Source organism: Sciurus vulgaris, assembly GCF_902686455.1.
Source record: "Sciurus vulgaris genome assembly, chromosome: 8".
In the NCBI taxonomy this organism is placed as follows: Eukaryota; Metazoa; Chordata; class Mammalia; order Rodentia; family Sciuridae; genus Sciurus; species Sciurus vulgaris.
The window spans coordinates 2,983,973-3,007,372 of record NC_136468.1 but is presented as its reverse complement, the minus strand read 5'-3'; the positions used below and the strand labels follow the sequence as shown (position 1 = coordinate 3,007,372).

The following is a 23,400-nucleotide window of genomic DNA, read 5'->3' as shown; positions in this document are numbered from 1 at the left end:
CTCCCGCTGTGCCAAATGCTGGGGGGTGGGAGCCCACAGTGCCTGAGGGCCGCTGAGCCCCAGCTTATCAGAATTGCAGAGGTGGGATCCGCGCCATCCAGCTGTAGGCTGCACTCCCAAGAGTCCCAGGTTGCTCTGCTGTGCAGGTGCTGAATATCCCTAGGGAGCAGACCTGGTCCCGAGTGCCAGGAATGGGTCTTGTTAAGTTGCTGGGGGCCTCACTATGTTGCTGAGACTGCCTTTCCACTTGTGGTCCCCTGTGTCACCCTTCTAAGCTGCTGGGATGACAGGCATGCACCACCACGCCTGGTGAAACTTATAGCTTCTATCAGAATACACAGCAGACATTCAACATAGTTTTGTCTTTGATGGTGAGTGTGCAAAACCAAAAGCAGAAACTATAAATGAGAAACTTCATAAACTTGACTTTATTGAAAATTTTTCCATTTTTTAAAATATGCTATAAACAGTGAAAAAACAAGCCATGAACTGAGATGAACTATTTGTCAATACATAGCTGATAAAGGTCTGGAATAAAAAATACAGTGAAGACCAGCTAAGCCTGCCGGGCATAACCAGCCACTGCACTGCCAGGCCCACACTCCCATGCTTAGTTCATACCTCAAGGAAAAACAGAAAGAAATCAGTTGGGCACAGGCAGTGGACACACATGCTCACTATTTTATCCACCATAGTGGAAACAACTCCTTAATTTCTTGGAACCAATATTTTTCCTTTTTTTCTTTGCTGTTGTTGTTGTTTTGCTTTCTTCTTGGTTTTGGTTTTCTACATTTGGTTTTGTTAGCTGAATGTATACTGATTGACTCAAGGACTCCTACATATCTATATGCATATTTGTTTCTCTCTCCTTGCTTCTAGCCCCCTCCTTTTTTGAAGGTGTTATTTTCCCATGCTCTGTATTTTGAGAGGTTTTGATTAGCACATTTTGATTTTGTTTGTTGCAGTCTTTGCCACTCTATCTCCCTTGTCTCTCCCTTTTTTGTATGTCTGACAGACAAATTCCATTCTCTCTTCCTTTATATTCTTACTTCTTTTTTTCTTCCCCTTTCTCATTAACAACATATTCTAAATTTCCACTGCATCTGCCCAATTTACCTTTGAAATTGAAAACACTTTTCTACAGTCTATTCTCTTGTTATTTCCTCATACTCAATTCTATCCTTAACATTACTTAATACTAAGTGAGGTATATAATGTCTGCCCCTACCACCAAGGTCATGGTAATAATTATTACAGTGGAAGTCACAGACAACACCTTTTGTTTGATTTTACACCAGACATAATTATTTACTGGTTTTACTGTCAGAAATTGCTGATCCTATTATTTCTGCATATTGTACCAATTAACACTGTAGATATCAAAAAAGGAACTAAGTACCTAGTATACTGCTATATGTTGTTCGCATAGATTGTTGCTCTCATTAGATTATCCCTCCCCCATCTGTGAGGAACTAGCAACACAGAGGGACACTATAAACTTGTAAAGTAGAAACTCTATGCTTCAGATCCATCCAGATAGATGAATAGACACCCAAATAATATGAAAAAGCAAGGGGAAAAACCATCACAAACAACATAGAATACCTGAACAACAGACTCCATTGGCACCACAGTGGAGGAAATGTTAGAGATGGAATTCAGGAACTTCATGGTTAAACTGATCTCTGAGGTAAAGGATGACTTAAGAAATGAAATAAGAGAGAAAATACAAGAAGTGATATGTCACTTCAATAAAGTGATAGAGATCCTGAAGAAGAATCAGTCAGAAATTCTAGAAATGAATAAATCAATAAACAAGTTAAAAACTCTTTGGAAAGCAGCACAAGCAGACTAGGCTACTTGGAAGACAGGATTTCAGACAATGAAGACAAAATATATACTCTTGAAAATAAAATTGACCATGGGGGAAAAAATGTTAAGAAACCACAATATCACTTCCAAGAAATATGGTATAACATGAAAATGCCACACTTAATTTATCAGGATAGAAGAAGGCTCAGAGATTAAAGCCAAAGGAATGCATAAACTTTTCAATGAAATAATTCCTGAAAAGTTCCCAAACCTAAAGAATCAAATAGAAAATCGAATACAGGAGACTTACAGGACCCCAAATATACAAAATTACAGCAGACCTACACCAAGGCACATTGTTATGAAAATGCCTAGCATACAGAATAAGGATGGAATTTTAAAGGCTGCCTGAGAAAAATTATCGGTCACATTTAGAGGGAAGCCAATCTGAATCTCAGCTGATTTCCCAATACAGACCCTCTAAGCTGGGAAGTCCTGGAATAACATATACCAAGCTCTGAAAGAAAATGGATGCCAGCCAAGAATACTATACACAGCAAAATTAAACTTCAAAATTGATGATGAAATACAAACCTTCCATGATAAACAAAAGTTACAAGAATTTACAATGAGAAAGCCCACACCACAAAGCATACTCAATAAAATATTTCATGAAGAAGAAATGACAAATAAAAGTGAAATCCAGCAAAGGGAAGAATGACACTAAAAGTCAAACAAAGTAGAAACTAATTCAAATTAAAAAATAGAAATAAATCAAAATGACAAGGAAAAAAAATTATTTCTCAACAATAACATTGAATGTACATGGCCTAAATTATCAACCAAAAGACATAAACTGGCAGATTGGATTAAAAAACAAGACCCAACAATATGCTGTCTCCAAGAGACTCATCTCATAGGCAAAGACATCTAGAGTCTGAAGGTGAAATGATGGGAAAAAATATTTCACTCACATGGATCGAGTAAACAAGTAGGGGTTTCTAATTTCATATCAGATAAAGTGGATTTCCAGTCAAAGTTAATCAGAAGGAACAAGGAAGAACATTTCATATTACTTGAGGGTTATACATCAACAAGACATAACAATTGTAATCTTTGTGCCCCAAACAATGGCACATCTACATACATCCAAAAACCCTTCTCAATTTCAAGAATCAAATAGACCACAACACAATAATACTGTGTGTTAAAATAATACCGGGTGACTCTAACACAACTCTCTCATCACTGGATAGATCGTCCAAACAAAAACTAAATAAAGAAGTTTAAAACTAAAAAATACAACCAATAATTAGATTTAACAAACATATATAGAATGTTTCATCCATCAACGACTGAATATGCTTTCTTCTCAGCAGCCCATAGATCCTTCTCTAAAATAGAATGTGTCTTAGGCCACAAAGCAACTTTTAGGAAATACCAAAAAAATAGAGAAAATACCTTGTATTCATAATGAATCATAATGGAAAAAAATAGGAAATCAAAGATAAAATAAGAAAATAGAAACTACTCTAATACCTGGAGACTAAATAATATGGTATTGAATGACCAGTGGATAGAGAAAAAATGAGGGATGATATTTTAAAAATCTCTCATTTTAAAGGTAAATGAGAATAACAACACAACATATCTCTGGGACACTATGAATGAAGTTTTAAGAGGAAAGTTCCTTGCACTGAGCTCATTCATTAAAGTAATAGAAAGTCACCAAATAAATAATCTAACATCACATCTCAAATCCCTAGAAAAAGAAGAAAAAAATCAATATCAAAAGGAGAAGACAGGAAATAATTAAAATCAGAGCCAAAATCAATGAAATTGAAACAAAAAAAATTCAAAAATCAAAAACTTTGTTCTTTGAAAAAATAAATAAAATTGATAAATCCTTAGCCAAGATAATGAGAGAGAGAGAGACAGAGAGAGAGAGAGAGAGAGAGAGAGAGAGAGAGAGAGAGAGAGAAATTCCAATTACTAAAATTCATGATGAAAAAAGAAATATTACCAAGGACACTACTGAAATAGAGATGATAATCAGAAACTACTTTGAAAATCTATACTCCAATAAAATAGAAAATCAGGAAGATATTGACAAATTTCTAGAGATGTATGACCCACCCAAATTGAATCAGGAGGACAGAAAATTTAAACAGACAAATTTCAAGCAATGAAATTGAAGATGCCATTCAAAGTCTACAAAGTCCCAGGACCAGATGGATTCTCAACCAAGTTCTACAAGACCTTCAGAGAACTAACACCAATTCTCCTCAAATTATTCCATGAAATAGAAAAGAGGGAACCCTTCCAAACTCTTTCTATAAAGCTAATATTCCCCTAATACCAAAACCAGAAAAAGATACATTAAGAAAAGAAAACTTCAGACCAATATCCCTAATGAACATAGATGCAAAAATTCTTAATAAAATACTGGCAAAGTACATACAAAAACATATTAAAAAGTTAGTGTACCACAACCAAGTGGGGTTCATCCCATAAATACAAGGTCGGTTTGACATATGGAAATCAATAAGCGTAATCCATCACAATAAAGACAAGAATCACGTGATTATCTCAATAGATGCAGAAAAAGCATTTGACAAAATTTAGCATTCATTCACGCTCAAAACACTGAAAAAACTAGGGGCAGTAGGAATATACCTTAGCATTATAAAAGCCATATATGCTAAACCCAAGGCCAACATCATTCTAAATGAAGAAAAATTGAAAGCATTCCCCCTAAAAATTGGAACAAGACAAGGATGACCGATTTCACCACTTCTATTCAATACAATCCTTGAATCTCTCACCAGAGCAATTAGACAGAACAAAGAAATTAAAGAATATGAATAGGAAAAGAAGAGCTCAAACTATCCCTATTTGCTGAGGACATGGTTCTGTATTTAGAAGACTCAAAAACTCCACCAGAAAGGTTCTAGAACTCATAAACAAATTCAACAAAGTAGAAGGATATAAAATTAATACCCATAAGTAAATTGGGTTCCTATATATCAATGATGAATCAGCTGAAAGAGAAATTGGGAAAACTATTCCATTCACAATAGCCTCAGGGAAAAAATCCCTTGGGAATCAATCTAACAAAGAGGTAGAGACCTTGTAATGGTTAATTTGAATTGTCAACTTGATTAGATTAAGAGATACCAATGATTAAGAGGCTCCTGGGTGTGTCGATCAGTGTGTGTCTACGAATGATTGGCATGTGGGACTGTGAACTGAAGTGGAGCCCCTCTGTAAGCATGGCCAGCATCACCCAATAGGATGGTGGCTTGGATGGAAGAACAAGCAAGCAGATGCAGAAGCAAGCTCGGCTCTTCTTAAATGGATTCTTGATTATCTGAGGTTATTGGACTCTCTCTTCTTCACTCTTCTGAAGCAGACTCTGCCAGTGATTCTCCAAGGAGTTTCCAGAAGCCTTGGTCTTGGACTAGGGTGGCACTGTTGATCCCTCTTGTTCTGGGCCTTCTGCCTCTTGGACTGCACAGCTGCTGGTTCTTCCAGCTCTCCAGCTGCAGATGGCCATGGTGGACTAGCCAGCTTCTGGTTGTGTAGGCCAATCTAATAAATCCCCTCTTCTCATCACACTTCCTGTTGATTCTGCTCCTCTAGAGAGCCCTGACTAAAACAGACCTCTACAATGAAACTGAACACTGAAGAAAGAAATTGAAGAAGACCTTAAGAAATTGTAGAAGATGGAAAGACCTCCCATGTTCTTGTTTTTTTGGGGGCGGGTGCCAGGGATTAACCCAAGGGCACTTAACTACTGAGCCACATCCCTGGCCCTTTTTATTTTTTATTCCAAGACAGGGTCACTTAGGTTGCTTACAGCCTTGCTAAGTTGCAGAGACTGGCTTCAAACCTACGATCCTCCTGCTTAACCTCCTGAGCCACTGGGATTACAGGTGTGCGCTACCATGCCCGGTTCCCATGCTCTTAAATAGGCAGAATGAATAATGTCAAAATACTATAAAAAGTGCTATACAGATTTAATGTAATTCCTATTAAAATTCCAGTGATATTCTTCATAGAATGAGAAAAAGCAGTCATGAAATTCATTTGGAAAAATAAGAGGCCCAGAACAGCCAAAGCAATCCTTAGAAAGAAAAGTGAAGCAGGAGGCATCACAATGCCAGACCTAAATCATCTTATATTGCCTTTGGATTAGACGAAGGGGAAGGGAGGACAGGGAGGGAAGGGACAGGAAAGACAGCAGACTGAACGGACATCACTGTCCTAGGGTGAATACCCGGCTCTGCGACGCCATATCATGGACAACCAGAGCATGGGACCCCAGCCGGAATGAGGTGCACTCCATGTAGGGACACGGTGTCGAGACACACCCTACTGCCACGGGTCTCTAAGAAGAACATGTCACGAAAAGAAAGGAAGCACAGAGGCAGGTGTTGGGTGGCCAGGGTCCACACACACCTGGAGAAGGGCCTTTCTGCAGCGAGGAGAGCCGCCTGGGGCCTCCTCCAGGAGTCTTCAGGGGCCGGGCCTCAGCAGGCATCCTCAGAGCCTCTTTGTGGTCTGCCTGATGTGGGCTGCACTGTGCCCCCTGAGAGCCACAGGCTGCAGCCCTAACCTCAGGACCTCAGGAAACGACCTTATTGGAGATGCGGCTGTGGCAGGTGTCATCGCCCTGAGGAGGTCACACAGAAGGAAGACCCCTAATCCCATATGACGGGTGCCCTCATAGGTAGGAATGCCATGAGAAGAGAAAGGGCTGTGTACTGAGGAAGATGATGTCAAAAAACACAGGGAAGCCAGGCACCGTGGCCACACCTGTGATCCCAGCTACTCGGGAGGCTGAGGCAGGAGGATGGCAAGTTTAAGGCTAGCCTCAGCAACTTAGAGAGACCTGTGTCAAAATAAAAAAAATTAAAAATAAAAAGGAGTTGGGATGCAGCTAAGCGGTGAAGTGCTCCTGGGTTCAATCCCCAGCACCACCAAAGAGAAGGTACAGGGAAAGTGTAGATAAGCCAGGGAGTGCCAGAGATGGCCGCAGACCATCTCTAGTGGGAAGGATCCTCCTCACAGCCTCAGGGAGACCCATCTCCACCTTGATCCCAGACCTCCAGCCTCCAGAACCCAGACAATCGTTTCTATTGTTGGAGCCGCCCACGCTGTGTACTTTGCAACTCCCGCTGGGGTATCCTGACCATCTGCTCCCACTCCAGGCTGAGGACCCCACCGGGTGCTGGAGGAGACGCGTCGCAGGAAATAGACTTGGAAGAGGCGTGGGCAAGGGGAGTAGGGAGTCCACACAGGCGGAGGGCACGGGGTGGGGTGAGGCTTCAAGCATCTCAGGGAAAGGACGGGAGTGACATGGGTCATGACCACCAGAAGCAGCGGGCGGGCTTTCCAGAAAGCAGGTGGCCAGGCAACCCTGCACCCTGTCTCCTCCCCCTGCAGCCTCCGGGGGACGAGGAGGCGCACTCCTTCCTCCCTCCCGCCTCCTCCCCCATTTCCTTTTCTTTCTTTCTATTAGGGATTGAACCTAGGGACACTCTACCGTTGAACCAGTTCTCTAGTCCTTTTGATTTTTTTCTGTTGAGACAGGATCTCACTAAGTTGCCAGGTCTGGCTTTGAACTTGCGATCCTCCTGCCTCAGCCTCCCAAGTAGCTGGGATTATAGGTGTGTCCCAGCACACTTGGCACAGAGGTGAATGTCTGCCGCGGGAGTGGTCTCAGAATCACGATGGACGCTCCTCCTGAACTAAGATCCCAGCCACCTGAGTGAACACGTGGCAGTCTCAGACCTGTTTCCCAGTAGTGGGATGCCCACAGGCCCATCCCGACGTTCTGCATTCACTGCAGGGAGCAGGCAGCTTCCCGCTTCTTTTCTCAGGCTCAGCCAAGCCTATGACCAAGGATGGGGTGACTCAGTGAGCCACTCAGAATGCACAACCTTTCCAGAGGGTGTTTCCACTATGCACACGGTGACTTATCTAAGTTCCTCAAAACACTCTGTTTCTGGACTTGGCTCCCTGGTGTAGACAGGTGAAAGCACACAGGAGAAGCAGATCTCAGTCAGCACAGGGCTGCAAGAGGAAATCAGGGTTAACCAGAGAGCATCAGGAGCAACGGACACTGGGCCATGTTTAGATTATCTGCAGGTCTCTGACGTCAGGATGATAAAGCTGGTGGCAGCCTACCTCTGTTCCCAGGGGAGAGGCCTCTGGGAAGGCTCACTGGCCTTCATGTGTTGTCTGCAAATAGCCTTTGGAAAGCCAGTAGCTGAGACTCACAAGTCATCGAGGGACAGTGCACCCCGGTCTGGGTTAGGGGGCAGGGACTTGCATTGCATTCAGTGGGCTTCACCAGAGGACTTCACAGGATAGATTGAAAGTACACGTTGTCAACCTGGTGGGAAGGAGGTCAGGACTGTGCAATGCTGTCCTGAAAACACGCACTGTCAAACAAATACATGCTGGCAACATCCATCCTGAAGAGGAAAGTGCTCATGTGCTTCAGTCTCTGACCTTTACCCTGAATGTTGACGTACCAATTTGCAGCAGGCCAGGGAGAAGTCACTGATAGTACTGGCAATGAGAGGGCATTAACAAAGCTGTCACAGCAAACCCAGATGCGCAGCAGAAATAATTTTGCCTTCATTAATAATATGCTAATTTGCATGATTAATATGTCTTGGTCCATGAACGCAGGCAGATACGAATAAAATCTCTGAACAAAATGCCACCTGCTGAGCAAACAGAAAAAGACAAAGAAATGACTTGACACAGCTGCATGAGCAGGAGACGCTGTGTTTCCCCAAAACAAAACTGGAAATGCCTGAAATATCACCGTTGTTGGAACAACTGCCTGAGGAATGCAGACAAGCATCCCAGATGCTTCCATGGAAGGGTGAGCTCCAGGCTGAGCCCGACACCGGCGCTGCCACTGGCTGGGCAGATGGCTGCCTACTCCCAGACACCTTCCTCACCTCACTGGCTTCCTGGCTGGCCCCAGGCAAGGAGGCAGGACATTCCAGGCCAGAGTGGTGCCACCGCATCAGCCCAGACTCACTTCCTGCAGCTGTGAGCCTCAGCTGCTTTTGGCTGGCCAGCCTCAGGGCAGAACCTGCCAAGAGTACAAGCATCAGCAGAGGGCCAAGGGTAGGGGAGCTGGGAATGCCCAGGCAGAGGACTCAGACCCTCTGGATGCTGGACTCAGCTCCCATCCCTGGGGAGAAAGGCACACATGGGTCCCAGTGCAGAGCCCACTCAGTAACCCTGAAAGGTGGGGTTTCTTTGGAGGCTACTGGGCAGGAGATGCCCCAGCAGACAGCAGTGCTGCCATGTACCTGCGTGCGGTGGTGGGAATGTTCAGGACCTGCAGTCACTGGTCATATGTGGCTGTCGTTGAGCATTGAAATGTGGCCAGGACAGTTGAGGGACTACATTTGTATTTCATTTCTTTTTAAATTGAATGACTCATGGGTGGTTAATGGCCACCATGCTGGATGGGGTGGGAGGGAGGGCCCTGCACGGGGCCAGGAGTTAAGCACGGGTCTCCCACCTCACCACCTGCTCCTGAGACATGCGATCTATCCCTCTGGCTCCACTTCCTCACCTGAGGCTCAGAGGGCTGGGTTTGGGGATCCCTGGATCCCACATCTTAATATCTGCTCTGCTCAGACCCCCTCACCCCACGTTCCTCCAGCTCCCAGGTTCTGGTAGAATCTTCCTCCCCTCCACACTTGAGTTCCTCACCCCTGATTGGCCATGCTCCACATTTCCACCATAGGGATAGGTCTCAGTCTCTGACAGGTCACATCTGCAACCTAGAGACACCTTGTGCCTCCCATCTCCTGCCTTGTCCCAGGCCATTTCTGTTCTTCCCTGTCCACCCTACTCAATACTGGCAGAAGACCCCAGTCAAGTCCCTCTTTCTGGAAGCTTCACAGAGCTCCATGGCTCATAAACACTTTTCTCTCTATTTCAGAAGGAGCCTCAGCCTCTGGTGCAATGCTCTTTGCCTCTGGTCATTTAGTCGCAACAATCTTGCACTGCCTTGGTAACAGCATAACCATGCAGTGCAGAGGGGGGGGGGGCAAGACTGGGGATTGGACAGAGGAAGTGGGCAGATGACCTTTGGTGCCAACTGGCAGCATGGCCTTGGGAAGCAAGTGAGCCTCACTATGTGCTTAGCTTCCTCACTGGGGATGTAAGGATAGCACATCTGTCCCTGGGGTTGCTGTCCTCTTAGGGATCTTCAGTTCATGTTGCTCCCCCTCTTACCCCCAAAGGACAGCAAAGGTGGCGGGTCTAATTTTCTGCACTCCAACCATGTCCATGGATCAGGCATACTATGGTACGAGCATAAGACCCGGAAGTTCACATCTTACTAGGACTTTCTTTCCTGTATTTCTTCTGTATAATCCCTGCGTGGCTTTCATTAATTCAGACAGTGCTATCCCAGAAGAACCAGCCTTGGTCAGTCCCATTGCTTCTTTCACTCCTGTGATCTTTCGTTATTCTGAGTTCCATGAGTCAGTCATGTGGCATGGGCTGAGAACCTACGTGGGTGGTGCCCTGAGGGAATATCTCGAATAAAAAGCGGGTCCCTGTGCTGCATTCTGTGCAGAGAGTTGCATTCGAAGACAGAATCAGAAGCCAAACCTAACCTGGCGTCCCTCAGCCCTTAGGTCTGTCTACCGCAGCTTGTCTTCAGAATCCTACCTTCGCAGTGGCAGCTCCTACTGCTCTGCCTGAGCCCCTCCTGAGTGAAGGCCCAGCTCCCCCCAGGCTCATGCTCCTCCTCCTGCCGCTGAGCGACTCTACTCAGCCAGCACTAGCCAGGGGAAGCACGCCACCAGCTACCAGGCGCAGAGAGCAGAGCACTGGCTATTGGGTGGGGAGGGCCAGGGTAGGAAGGATGGCGATGTATGATGGGAGGATGTAAGTCGATAATCCATCCTCGGCTCTTAACCGAGGGCACACTCGGTTAAGCATTGCTAGCAGACTTCATCACTGTGCAAACAAGGTAGTGTGCTGAGACAGCTCCCACACCACCAGATGACATAACCTGGAGGGACCTGTCACACACGCAGTTAATTGTTGACTTTAAGGACCATTATGCAGCCCAGGATGCATTGCACTGCAGATTCACCAAGACAGTATGTTTGAGAAGTCCTACCGCAGGCACCCGCACACACATGCACGCATGCACGTGCACACAGGCGATGGACAAGCTCATTTGCCTGACTTGTGGTAACTGCTCCACTGTCAAAATACATATATCAAACTATGTAAGATGTTTTTAAATCATGTTGGACACCTTAAATACACACAAAAAACAAAGTACGTCCATAGCCACATGGGTAAGTTGAAATTCTCATAGACACTGTTAAGGTCTACATAAGATGAGTCCAAACCTCATGTGGGAAGCAGAACAAGAACACTCCAAGGTAAAATGATTAAGTGGGAGAGCTGGACCTAATCAGTGGATTAATCCACTGATAGGGATTACCTGGATGGTAACTGTAGGCAGGTAGGGTGTGATTGGAGAAAGCAGGTCTCTGGGGTGTGCCTTTGGGGTATGTATATTTTTCCTGGTGAGCAGATTGCACTCTCTCTCCCTGCCTCCTGCTGGGCGAGTCCTGGCCTGCTTTCCTCCTCCGTGCCCTTCTGCCATGATGTCCTGCCTCACCTTGGGCCTAGAACAATGGAGCTCACTGTCTGGAGAGATACCTCTGAAACCATGAGTCAAACATTTCCTCCTCTAAAATTGTTCTTGTCAGGTTTTTGGTCACGGTGGTGAAAATGCTAACAAACAATAGGGAGAAAAGGGTCATTGCTGCAACTAACCTGACCACATGGCTCAGAAGCCCCAGTGACTGGTTTGTGAGCTGAAGAATTTGGAAAAACATTCATTGTAAAGAGGCTGCGCCTGCCCTGGTGACTCCATGGTGTGTAGAACAGCAGCTCTCAGGCTGTGCCTGCCCTAAGTGACTCCACGGTGTGTAGAAGAGCATCTCTCAGGCTGAGCCTGCCCTGAGTGACTCCATGGTGTAGAACAGCATCTCTCAGGCTGTGCATGCCCTGAGTGACTCCATGGTGTAGAACAGTATCTCTCAGGCTGCGCCTGCCCTGAGTGACTCCATGCTGTGTAGAACAGCATCTCTCAAGCTGCGCCTGCCCTGAGTGACTCCATGGTGTGCAGAACAGCAGCTCTCAGGCTGTGCCTGCCCTGAGTGACTCCATGGTGTATAACAGCAGCTCTCAGGCTGTGCCTGCCCTGAGTGACTCCATGTTGTGTAGAACAGCATCTCTCAAGCTGCGCCTGCCCTGAGTGACTCCATGGTGTAGAACAGCAGCTCTCAGGCTGCACCTGCCCTGAGTGACTCCATGGTGTGCAGAACAGCAGCTCTCAGGCTGCGCCTGCCCTGAGTGACTCCATGGTGTAGAACAGCATCTCTCAGGCTGTGCATGCGCTGAGTGACTCCATGGTGTAGAACAGCATCTCTCAGGTTGCGCCTGCCCTGAGTGACTCCATGGTGTATAACAGCAGCTCTCAGGCTGTGCCTGCCCTGAGTAACTCCATGGTGTGCAGAACAGCAGCTCTCAGGCTGTGCATGCCCTGAGTGACTCCATGGTGTATAACAGCAGCTCTCAGGCTGTGCCTGCCCTGAGTAACTCCATGGTGTGTAGAACAGCAGCTCTCAGGTTGCGCCTAAACCTTTGTCACACTATTTTGTGAAGCAGTAGTTTGCCATAAGCTACTCCATTTTGAGTTAAGTGCCAAAGTCTCCACATCCTGTTTTCACAAGTAAACAATCACTGTCTGGCTGGCACCACCATGGGCATTCACTGATAAGTAAATTAATCATGATAATAAAAAGACCACCTGTGAACTTATCAAATTACTCAGAAGCACATAGAAGCATGAGCACATCAAAGCCATATCCAAAAACCAGACCCATGAGCTTATGGAATACAGAAAGCCACCAAATGATGCAACCCCCTCCCTTCACACCATAAAAGGAGGGGCACCCTGAGACTGGCATCACCCTGATCCGTCACCTGGTCACCTTCCAGGAGCCTCGCCCAGGGAAGTCCGCACAGCAACGAACCTCTGAGTCTTGTGCTCGAGCGTCAGCAGAGCCTGGTTTCTCCTGCTGTGTGACCTCGTGAGTCCTGCTCCGGGCTGACATCTCAGGCTGACACTCCAAGCTGACACTGCTGCCCATCGGGACCGTGGCCTAGAAGAAGTTCTGCACTCTGGTGACTCTGTCCCCGACAAGCTCTCTGCCGGCTCTCAATCCTATCTGACCACCAGCAGGGACGTGGCCGCTTCCTGCTCCGGCCTTTGCTCTGCCCCCGAACCCTGAGCTGCCTTCAGCCTTCCTTCGCCTTCCTGCCACCTACGTGCTACTGTGTGAAGTGTGAAGAGCGGCCTGAGGGTTGCGGATATTAGAAAGGAAGCCGGGAATGAAAGACCCTGTGACTGCCCGGCTCATGACACCCGGGTGACCCGCAAGTAGTGACTGAGTGCGTGGTGGAAGTGGTGTGGCCTGGGACTGTGTCACTCAGAGCGCAGACATTGTGTGCTTGGGCTCTGTTAATAACAGCATGCTCACCACTACTGGCATGTTCCGCAGGATTCCATACATCGAAGAATGGAAATATACAAAAGTTTTCCAACAAATTCCGCTGTTGGTCACAGTGGTTATAAGTCGGCACCCATAGCAAAGGCTCGTGAACAGAGAGACTAAAGCTCACTCTGTGAGTCCACGCCTGGCTCACACTGCAGGGTCGATCATGGGGTGAGACCCAGCTCGGACTTTGGAAGGAAGGCAGTCCTCCAACCACTGCAGATCAGGATCAAAGTCTGGAGGAGGTGGGATGCAGATTGCTTCCATGGTGCCCAGTTCATCTCATGTAAGAAATACACAAAGCAGCAGAAAGAGAGGAAGCAGTCTCACCTCACGCACCTATGATTATTCCTCTGTAAGGTGGACCGTAGAGTTATACTAGACCAAGGAACTGAGTGGACAGGAAAATTAGGAAACGTGCTAGCTCTGGGACAGGAGATTAAGGACAGAGTGAAGAGGAAGTGCTGCCCTCCCAGGACCCAAGTTACCTGCGGAGAAGCGGGTGAGGAGAAAGCTGTCTATCGCAGTCCCAGAGGATACGAATTTAGATTTAAAGGATCCTAATAATGTCAACCCCTGAATACAGACAGCACCAAGAGAAGAGGTACCAGTAATATTTGTTCATAAAACAACCTGTTCAGGACAGACATACTGCAGATGGCAGACATTTAAAGTACTTAGTTGCTATGAACCTGTAGATACTGTAGTGACAGATAGTGTACAGACAGTATAACAGATGACTCCCTGGGACCTTGGGATCCCTAACTCAAGGACCCAGGAAACTGATGATCCTTGGGTGAGAATTTATGTGCATGACCCATTGTAAATAGGAAATAATAAGTCATGGTCAATAATAATTATATGACAATATACTAATCACATACATATTATGTCACAATATATACTGATTATAGAAAAACAGTAATGGGGCTGGGGAGATAGCTCAGTCGGTAGAGTGCTTGCCTTGTAAGCACAAGGCCCTGGGTTCGATCCCCAGCACCCAAACAGTAATACTTTAAAACTATGGACAAGAAAGGCCTCCATATGTCGCAAACATAGTCGAAGATAGGGAGACCACCAAGGCAGAATTATAGAAACTTAGGACAGACCTCCTGCAGAAACAAATGCAGTGGGGGTGGAGGGGCAAATAGCATGGCCCTAAGTGGCTCTGAGATGCATAAAGTTTCCTACTTAACCAAAAAATCCAGTTTAAATCATGAGGTGCTATGGTTCACAACTAAGCACCCAAACAGAGTCCTGCAATTATGGGGCTGGAGAGCAACAAATCCTCACAGCAACCCCACAAAATTTGGGGATCATTTAAAATGGACAGATGTAGATCAAGCAATTGGAAACGTCAGGGTGCTCTCAATCTCAGCACAGTTTGAGGTGCCAGCAACACTTGAGGGGCAGATGCCATTGCTACCAGGTGCAGCAGAGCCTTGGGGTCCTCATTCTCGGATGCTCAGTGGCGGCCCCAGCATGTGGGGCATATTACAGACATGCAAATCGTCATCAGAGCTATCTGGGTCACACAGAATAATGTTCATGGCAAAGTCACTTTCAAATCAGGGCCCACGACCAGTCGAAAATGTGTTTTCACAGCCGACACTAGGACATTCGGTCGGTCAGCTACACCTAGGACAAATAACATAGCATAACAGACACGCAGAGCTGCAGCAGGCTAGGAACACCGACACCAAGAGCATTCTGGGACTGTGCTCCACAAAACAGAAATCAGCTTCAGAGAAGGAATTTGTTTTTCTAGGAAACCAACAAAGAAACAGAAACATTGCAACAGAAAAAAAAAAAAAAAAAAAGATAAAATAGAGAGAGAGAAAGAAAAGAAAAAAAAAAAAAAAAAAGAGGCACACAGAGATTCTTTTCAAAAAGTTGGAAGAACCTCAGGTCAGAAATATCTTCCTAGGACCTGGGAATAATTGACCATATATACAATTGACAAGAAAAATTCAGGAAAATATAAAAAAAGCACTTTCTTAATAGACTCAGGATCACAGATAACCTTACTAAAGAAACTAATTAACAAACATAATAACCCCACAAAAAATAAGAGGATTGCGTGGCAAAAGTAACTAAAGCCAGCTTAACTAGACAAAAATTTTAAGTTGTACTCGTAACCCAATAGACATGCCATGCCTTGCTCACTTGAAGTGGAAAACATTTGGGGCATGGATGTGATGCCTGCAATCTATAAAAATTGGTGGCCAAGAAAACATAAAAACATGAAATTCAGATTACACTACCCACACCCACGGCAACAGCCTGTACAAAACAGTACCCATTAAAGGGTAGACATAAGAAATTACAGAAAAAATAATGGAATTAATCAAGGAAAACAGATAGTGCCTGCTTAATAGCTTTAACAGCCCAGTATGGTCAGTTCTAAGACCTCAGGGGTCATGGAAATTAAGAAACCTAAACAACGTATCTCCCAGAGTCCCAAGGGCATGGCCAGCTGTAGCAGAAATCATCCATAAAATAACACAATGTAATGGAAAAATTCCATGTGACTGTTGACATGTCAAATGTGTTCTTTGTAATACTTCTAGATAAAGAAAGGCAAGGGTGCACACTTTTACTTGTGAAGGCAAACACTACCCATTCGCTATTTAAATAATCTAGTTCATTCAATACCACCCTCCCAAATCAAGAAAACTATGACACCCTGGTCTTATCCTATATAGATGAAATGACAATGATAAATAACAATATGGAAAGAGTAGGAGCAGAAAAAAATCAATTAATACAAGAACTCAGAAACATAGGTGGACAATAAATGAGGAAAGGACCACAGAACCTGACATCACTGGCAGGCTTTTAGGAGGTACATGGTTATCAAGTGGTAGACAGGTGCCAAAGAAGCGACAGACAGAACTATGGCAACAGGGACCCCCCAGTCTAAGAAGAAGCAGAGGCTGACAGGACCATCTGGCAGCTGGAGACAATGTGTACCCTGTCTGAACATTGTATCAAGACCTAGGTATTAAATCATGAGAAAGTCACAGAACTTCACTCGGGAAGCAGAGCAAGAATGGGCACAAAAAACTTTAAAAGATTATGTCCATACCTTCCCCAAATTACATTACCCAGCACCTCAGCACAACTGAGATTAGAAATCACAGCACGGGATTAGGGCACATGGTCACTGTGGACCAAAGAGCCAGAACAACATAATTTTGTTCCAGTAGAATTCCCATATGCACCAAATAAATATGCACTTTTTGAAAATTATATTTGGCAAACTTATGAGGTACTGACAGACATGGAGCCTCTGACTGGTAGGAGACCTATTGCAATCAGACGTATGATGCCTTGGCTCCACTAGGCTAGGTTAAGTCCCACAGAGTTGGCAGGTATCCAAAGTCAGCGAAAACTTGTTACCTGGAAATGGTACACACGGCAAGGCTGCCCAGGGCCCCTCACAGAGGAGATCCACAAGGTAGAAATGGGATGTGCCAGGATTCGTTCAGAGGGCAGAACAAATCCATGCCAATAGAGGGAAATGGTGTCCCTTCTGGTCCAATAACCTCCATAATGCCTGGATCCGCCTCCATGGCCCAGGGAACACAAACGGAGGCAGCAGCCCTCAGAGCTCAGGATGACCTGGTCCTCGTGGAGCAAGCTGCTTCACCTTCTGCACAACACGCAAAGCTCACAGCGATGGTAGCCGCGGTCAGACAAGCCATGGCTGAAAAACAGAGACTTATTGTTTTAGACTCATGGGCAGTTGCAAAGGGCACAGGCTATGGCCACACCAGGGCATCTTGTCACGCTGAGGGCTTTGATCAACAAGCAGCAGCACAGGCTGAGCTGAGCAGCTGGGCCTCCTGGGTGTTCAGCGTCAGGAGATGGCTCACGGCACCTCATCCAACTTCCAGGTGGCCCATGGTAGAGAGCATGCCCGCCACAGCAATGCTACAAACATGCAATGACCATAAATGGCAAATTTCAGCCAGAGGAGACCCATTATAGACACTCTTTTAAAAAGATATGGTGCATAAATGGTCAACACCTGTGTGTTGCACGTTTAAGGAGTTTACCCCAGACATGGACTCTTACCCTATAAATGCAGCAGCCTTATCTACATGAGTTAGGGATATAGGAAACTTTGTGTGGATGCCTTGTCATGAATCAATTTCTGAGGTGCAATATCACACTCACACCTCGGGATCTAACGTTCACGTTGTTATGAACCCAGAACCTGCAAAGTTGACAAACAAAATGAGCATGTCTATGAATGGAAAACCTACTTGGCCTCCTCCACCCAAGAAATGTCCAGAACTGTGGCATGGTAGGATCTCAGAAATCCTGTGGGTCAATATGACGCAAGAGGACACTGTTATTGAGTCAAAAAAGGAGGAACTCAGTGGCGTCTGGTGCCTTCCGCCAACAAGTGGCTGATGTCAAGAACTAACCTGGGCCTGCAGGGGCTGCACTGAATGCAACCTCCATTACACTTGCAAAAGATATCGAGAGTGTACATGCAAAATGTACATACTTCCAATTACCTGGCAAATCCTTCAAGCACATGCACCACACACATGTACATGGTCTGATTGGGCCCTCTGACCTGGATCAAAATTTGTTGGTATAACCAGATCAGGACAGTAGGGTCTCATCTAAAGGAAACATTGCTCTTGTTATTGGCGATACTATTTGGATTCTATTTGCTCAAAACGTGCACCATCTGCCTCTGTACTGCACCTGTAAAAAGAGCAACTTTGATCCCTCTCATTTCAGAGCATTTAGGCTCATACACCAAGAAATCAGGGGGTGAATTGTGGAGGAGGAAGTTGTGCCTGCCCTGAGTGACTCCATGGTGCGCAGAACAGCAGCTCTCAGGCTGTGCCTGCCCTGAGTGACTCCATGGTGTGTAGATCACCAGCTCTCAGGCTGTGCTGTCCTGAGCAACTCCTTGGTATGTAGAACAGCAGCTCTCAGACTGTGCCTGTCCTGAGTGACTCCATGGTGTAGAACAGAAGCTCTCAGGCTGTGCATGCCCTGAGTGACTCCATGGTGTAGAACAGCAACTCTCAGGCTGTGCCTGCCCTGAGTGACTCCATGTTGTGTAGAACAGCAGCTCTCAGCCTATGCCTGTCCTGACTGACTCCATGGTATACAGAACAGCATCTCTCAGGTTGTGCCTGCCCTGAGTGACTCCATGGTGTATAACAGCAGCTCTCAGGCTGTGCCTGCCCTGAGTAACTCCATGGTGTGTAGAACAGCAGCTCTCAGGCTGTGCATGCCCTGAGTGACTCCATGGTGTATAACAGCAGCTCTCAGGCTGTGCCTGCCCTGAGTAACTCCATGGTGTGTAGAACAGCAGCTCTCAGGTTGCGCCTAAACCTTTGTCACACTATTTTGTGAAGCAGTAGTTTGCCATAAGCTACTCCATTTTGAGTTAAGTGCCAAAGTCTCCACATCCTGTTTTCACAAATAAACAATCACTGTCTGGCTGGCACCACCATGGGCATTCACTGATAAGTAAATTAATCATGATAATAAAAAGACCACCTGTGAACTTATCAAATTACTCAGAAGCACATAGAAGCATGAGCACATCAAAGCCATATCCAAAAAACCAGACCCATGAGCTTATGGAATACAGAAAGCCACCAAATGATGCAACCCCCTCCCTTCACACCATAAAAGGAGGGGCACCCTGAGACTGGCATCACCCTGATCCGTCACCTGGTCACCTTCCAGGAGCCTCGCCCAGGGAAGTCCGCACAGCAACGAACCTCTGAGTCTTGTGCTCGAGCGTCAGCAGAGCCTGGTTTCTCCTGCTGTGTGACCTCGTGAGTCCTGCTCCGGGCTGACATCTCAGGCTGACACTCCAAGCTGACACTGCTGCCCATCGGGACCGTGGCCTAGAAGAAGTTCTGCACTCTGGTGACTCTGTCCCCGACAAGCTCTCTGCCGGCTCTCAATCCTATCTGACCACCAGCAGGGACGTGGCCGCTTCCTGCTCCGGCCTTTGCTCTGCCCCCGAACCCTGAGCTGCCTTCAGCCTTCCTTCGCCTTCCTGCCACCTACGTGCTACTGTGTGAAGTGTGAAGAGCGGCCTGAGGGTTGCGGATATTAGAAAGGAAGCCGGGAATGAAAGACCCTGTGACTGCCCGGCTCATGACACCCGGGTGACCCGCAAGTAGTGACTGAGAGCCGTGGTGGAAGTGGTGTGGCCTGGAACTCAGTGTCACTCAGAGCGCAGACATTGTGGAGAAAGACAAGCATGTTTCCTCTATTTGTTGACACAGCACACTCATGACAGCTTTAGAATGTTGTAAGCAGAGATTAATGGGTGATTCTTGTGGGAGCTCAAAAGAGCAGAATGCCTTAGGACAGTGGACTGTGAAGATTGGGCTCATGAGGTTCAGAGGAAAAGGAGGACCTTTTTGGAAATTGAACTAGAGGCCATTCATGTTACGCTCTGACAAGGAAGTTGTCTACATTTTGCCCATGTCCTGAGACTGGAGGTTGAATTTAAAGATGATGGACTACTTAATCTGGCAGTAGAAATTTCAAGGCAGCACAGCCTTCAGGTGGTGGCAGAGTTGTTGTTGGAACTGTTGTTGGAGACTATAGAAATATTGGAAATGGACTAAATATATTTTGAATTGTGAGGTGGGCATGAGCTCTTGGGGGCCAATGGTGGAATGTTATGTTTTCGATATGTGGTGTCACCCAAATGCTCCTGCATCAGACAATGCAAGAATGTTCAGAGGGGGTTGATTCAATTATCAACCTAAACAGTCATAACCTAAACAGCAGTTTAATTTGCTGATATGAACTACTTGGTGTTAACTGTAGGCAGGTAGAGTATGGCTGGAGGAGGTATGTCATGGGGGCATGCTTTGGGGTTTGTATTTTGCCCCTGATGAGTGGGGCTCTTTCTGCTTTCTGGTTGCCATGTTCCGAGCTGTTTTCCTCCTCCACACTCTTCCACCCTGACGTGCCACCTCATCTCAGGCTCAGGGTTATGGAGTAGCCGTCTATGGACTGAGACTTGGAAACCATGAACCAAATAACTTTTCCTCCTCTAAATTGTTCTTGTTAGGTCTTTTGGTCACAGGGGTGAAAAAACTAAACCAGATGCATTTTAAAAAGTCAAAAGAAATGAATGAAATTTATTTTAATATTGTTTTATTGAACCCACTATATACAAAATGTTATCATCTCGGCATATAATAAAGAACTTTAAATTACTTACAGGATATTTCCCATTAATTTTTATCCTAAGCTTTTGAAATTCAGTGTGCATTTTATACTTAACCACACATCTCAATATGCCCTGGCCACCATTTGGCTCATGGGACATTTCACCTGCAGTTCTAGCCCACTCTACTGAATATTATGGGTTGAATGTTTGTATCACCCTGCCCATATTCATAAGTTAAGCCCCCAGTGGGGTGGAATGTGGAGATGGGTCCCCTAGGAGTAATTGGGGCTGGATGAGGTCTTAGGGTAGGGCTCTTATGTTGAGATTGGTGCTCTTACAGGAAGAGACAAAAGAGCTCACTCCCCTCTCCACCGTGTGAGGTCACAGCAAGTGGGTGGCTGCCTGCAAGTCAGGAAGAGAGCCTCACGAGGAGCTGACCATGCTGACTGACACCTGAGCTTGGGCACCGGCCAGAACTGTAAGAAAGCAGATGTCTCTTACTTGAGCTTCCCAGTCTGTGGCATTTTGTTTTGGCAGCTTGAGCTGAGACTCTGGCTCTGATGGCAACAGCCTGCAAGTGGTGCAGCAGAATCAAACCCTCCGTAGGGGGCTCAAGGCCGAGAGGAGCAGGAGCAGAGGCTCCCATCAGGTCCAGGGCAGCGGGAGCCCCAGGCGATCATGCATGCAGGCCTCATGGTGGCCACCAGTGAGCAGCTGTGCTTGGCACTGTGTGCAGAGAATTACACTTCCAGTTTCTAGTTCATGAGGCTTAGCATTCTGCAGGGGAGATAAGACAGTGGCTCTCATTTATGGCTTGTATTACTGTCTAACCTGCTATCTGTTTGAGTGGGAAATGATCCACATGAGCAGCTGAGACAATTGTTGCAGGATCCAAGTAGAAAGTCGAAGAAGTACTCTGGGGCAGAGTAGGAAGAACCCACCACTCCCGCCCTCTGCCGACAACAACCAGGAAGTCAGGTTTCCCCGGTGGCAACAATCAGGCTTTTGTCCAGGGGCTGGGGATGCAGCTCAGTGGTAGAGCTCGCTCTGGCCTCCAGCCGGGATCACACAAGAAGAGGAAGAGAGGGAGGAAAGAGGAAGGGGGACAACAGGCAAGATCACGGGCTTGTGAGGCTGCATTTGCTGTGACTGCACTTTTGCCCATTGTTTTGAATTGTCCCTGAGTCACAAATTCCCCACTATTGAACACAAAAGAATCAAAGCCCTGGAACCATTAAAAATTAATTGCCCACTGTTATGGTTTAGATGTGAGGTGTCCTCCAAAAGCTCATGTGTGAGGCAATGCAGGGACGTTCAGAGATGAAACGGCTGGGATGCGGGAGCCTCGGCCTAATCAGTGTGTTGATCCCCTACAGGGTTTGACTGGGTGGTGACCCTGGGCAGGGGTTCTGCCTGGAGGAGGTGGGTCGCCAGGACTGTGCCTGTCCCAGTGAGTCCACTTAGTCTTTCTGCGTCCTGGTGCCATGTCCTGAGCTGCTTCCCTCCAACACGCGCAGCTGCCATGACGCTCTGCCTCACCTTGGACACAGCAATGAAGCCGCTGTCTGTGGACTGAGACCTCTGAAGCCCTGAGCCCCAAAATAAAACTTTTCCTTCTCTGAAACGGTTCTCGTCAGGTATTTTGGTCACAGCAGAGAAAAGGCTGAAACACTCAGCAATGGCCTAAATGACAGAAAAGTCTCCAACTCTTTCAAGGTCAGGACTCCACAGGTAAAAAGAAAATCTAGAGAATTGTTAAAACACATGCCTCAAGTTGCCATCATAACGATTGCACCAGTGGCCTCTGAAGACCAGCTTAAGCTAGGTCAAAGGGCCCCCTCGTTCCAAACACAGATGAATGCAAGGTCATGGTTAACAGAAGTATTTAGGAATAACTGGCAGGGTCAAGGTACGAGGAAGTGTCCTTGGGTAAAAAGATAGGGCCTGGGATTAATCTGAGCACAGTGTAAAATATCCAATACAGAGTATTGTATTCCTTGGCAGAGGAGATAGAGAATTGGATCCTGAACCCTTGGCATTGAGGCTTACCCTGAATACCCCAGCAAGGCGTCAGACCTTCTCCAAAATGCTGCAGGAAGCCGGCACAGCTGATTTTAGGAAAGCAGACAAGAGAAAGTCTGGAGAGGAAAAATATTCTGAATTGTGTGAAAGGTCTCCTAGGAAATTGACCAACCATGAGGCACATTGTAGCAGCCTGGGTTGGACAGCAGTCCACGAGCCGCTGCCAAGAGGCTGAGCCACGGAGCAGTCTGACCACAGGGGCGAGGCTGAGGCTGGAGAGAGCGACTGAGCTCGGGCTGATGGTACTCGTCCAGCGGTCCTGTTCAAGAAAAGCTCCGCCTCCTCCCCACCCCTCCCCAGGAGTACTTGGAAAGACCCGCCCAGGCTGCATAGCCCTGACTCAGCGACCCGCTGGGCTGACCTGAGACTTGGCGGGCAGCTGGTGACCAGCCGTCTCCACGCCCACAGCGTCTGGTGACTGTCCTTCGTGGTCCTCCTCGCCTCTTCTGAAGCCTCACCCACAAAGTGTCCTCTCTGCCTAAGGACTCAGGGTCATCACCCCACCTCCCAGCTGTCCCTAGGCCTTGCCCTCCCTGCCCCCCAAAACACACCCTCCTGCTGGTGAAGCCCCTGCCGCTCCAGCCTAGCTCTCTCTCGTCCACAGTGCTCTGCACAAGGTCCCTCCACGTCCCACATGCCCTGAGACCTCTCCAGGAAGCCGACCCTGCTTGGGGGTTTGCGCAGGTCTGCTTC

General features: G+C 46.7%; 1 long non-coding RNA gene across 2 annotated transcripts in view; it reads right to left on the bottom strand.

The window, feature by feature from the left end:
- Positions 1-20,103, bottom strand: part of LOC306667458 — a 38,221-nt gene extending 18,118 nt beyond the window's left edge. Inside the window, exons 1-2 of one of the 2 annotated variants that reach the window (XR_013765557.1) lie at positions 19,208-19,701; positions 16,848-17,154 (exon numbers count right to left, since the gene is read on the bottom strand). This is a non-coding gene — a long non-coding RNA (uncharacterized lncRNA). Of the gene's footprint in view, positions 1-16,681; positions 17,155-19,207 lie in introns of those variants that run through there. The other variant, XR_013765556.1, reaches the window with a different exon arrangement.
- Between the last annotated feature and the right edge of the window lie 3,297 nt (positions 20,104-23,400).